The sequence below is a fragment of the Brachyhypopomus gauderio genome, unplaced genomic scaffold (genome assembly GCF_052324685.1).
Source record: "Brachyhypopomus gauderio isolate BG-103 unplaced genomic scaffold, BGAUD_0.2 sc40, whole genome shotgun sequence".
In the NCBI taxonomy this organism is placed as follows: Eukaryota; Metazoa; Chordata; class Actinopteri; order Gymnotiformes; family Hypopomidae; genus Brachyhypopomus; species Brachyhypopomus gauderio.
Genome location: NW_027506868.1, coordinates 3049072 through 3051441, shown reverse-complemented (window position 1 = coordinate 3051441; position 2370 = coordinate 3049072).

Genomic DNA, 2370 nt, shown 5'->3' with positions numbered 1-2370 from the left:
GGTCAAAAACTTGCAGCACTCTTTACAAGTGACCAGATCATCTTCACAGACAGGAATAAGGAGGTCTTCAGCATTCCACAGGTGTGGTGCAAGGTACATGACATTAGGTATCCCACTTGGTATGTTTGTGTTTGTCGAGGGCCGGATGCGGTGGGCATTCCAAACATCACAAATCTCATTGAGTTCTTCTTGCAAAAAATGGAAGTGGTAGTGGTGGTGAACAATTTTACACATTAAACCTCAGTATTTCTTAAAAGCTGAACACACCTAACAGGGGTAGGTTTCCCACATTCTTAAGACTAAGTACTTAATATCCTCATACTTAAGAACTTTCTTAAAATTGTGAATGTTTCCCGACGTAATACATAATCTCGTTCATAATGTAAAGAGTGGTCTGACCCACTCGTAACTCACTAAATCAGAACTGAAAGAGTTGCTAATCATTTAAAAAATGACCGACGCGTTTGACCATCTGTAGCCACGACGCGTTTGTTGTTGCTGTTGTTTTATTTCCTCTTAGAGAGCTCGTATAGCTATAATACAGGACTGCAGGCCGTTGGATTTTCCTTAAGTAAAAATTGTTTTGCGCTTCTAGTGCTAATAACATCAGCAATAATTTATCATAAATGCTTTTCTTGAAAAACGTTACAGTAGGATGTCTGAAGGTGAAGTCTGAAGGTCTGAGTAATAGATGCAATTTATGTCTACTGTACAGAATAGAAGTGATCATAATCCGAAAGTAACAAAATTCACATCACAGCTAATTATATTAATCTTGAATCAATTTTACAAGAAAATTTGTTTTCATAATTTTTCATACCTGAATGATTGCCATGAAGCAAAACTGCACTAGAGCTTTGTCCAAGAAATCGCCACTGAACAGTCCTTGATCCTTAAGTTCTCCGAATAGCTGGATCCAGTGCTCTATCCCCTCTTTTCGCATCTGCCCCCACCAGCTCTCAATTCGTTGGTTTGCTGTGCTTGTTCCTGTGATATAGCTTGCTTCGCCAGCTCTGCCATCATCATTGTCCCGCCGAAGATACATCTGAATGTCCCGTATTGCCACGTTCTCTGTGCCCATATCAGTACGTACTAGCCGCGGACAACCTCCAATACGCTCTATTGCCCCCAAAAAGAAGCCTCTGATAACTTTGGGGTTGCTGTTAGTGTAGGATGCCTTCAGCCAAATAATCCTGCGTGAGAATCCATCGATACATCCATTAATGCATATACCGTAGGGTTTAAGTTTGTCATATGAATCAATGTGCCATATGAAATTAGGACCCTCGGAGAAATACAGTCTTCGACAAAGACGGTGAGCCTGAGAGTTTACAGGGTCAAGAAGAGCAAGAATTACCCGCACGTCTTCTTTCCTGACCCGAATGCCTCTCTCCATACACTTAATGTACATCCATCTGTAGCCATGAAGTCTTCCAGAACCTTGAAGCTGGTCAATAATAAAATCAATAACTTCCTCTAGGTTAGCATATCGTCGTCGGTAGAGATCATTGACTCTTAAAATTCGCTTCAGATGCCGTTTATTTATTGTGATTCCCCGCTGTGCAAGGGAAGCTACAATGTCCTCATGACGCATATGCAAATCAAAATAAGACCTAATAAGCGTAAGAATATCTCTGTTCATTGTGTTCTGTTCACTGTTACTGCCTCTCTCCTTGTGTCTGCAATGTATGCGCTTAGGCCGGTAGTACCAGTAGTGTTTGCAGAGGAATGAATAAGAACGAATTGTAAATCGTGCGCACGAATTAATAAATCGTGAGCACGAATTACAGAAAACGTGCGCACGATTAAAACAAAACGTGCGCACGAATTAATAAATCGTGAGCACGAATTACAGAAAACGTGCGCTCGAATGGTAAAACGTTCCCTCGTTTAATTTTTATTTTTTACCCATGTCCCCGCCCGGGCTCCGTAGTCACTCACTCTGTGGTGTACAGAGAAACAGTAACGAGGTGCGCGGTGGGAGGGGACAAGATGGCGGAGTGAGCGGTTGGATAAATTGCAGGTATATCAGAGAAATGTGACTTTTATTCCCAGAACATTACACTGTTGTAATAATTTACCCCCAGAAGACTTATAAAGCAACATAGAAGCATTGCATTGACTTTTTGGTGAAAGTTTTCATAGTGAAAAGTAAAAAATTGAACTCGGAGAAATGGCTAATTCAAAGCTAGTGGTTAGCATCCCAGACCATGATTACAACCTGCTGGCTTTGCGGGAAGTAAGCGGAGAGGAAGAGTCGGAAGAGATGGACTTATCTGTATTAAGAGTTAAGAACGACCACACTCCACTACAAAGCCCCAACCCTAAGAAAGTGAAGAAACAGAGAGAAAAGGAGACAGAGAAGGAGGT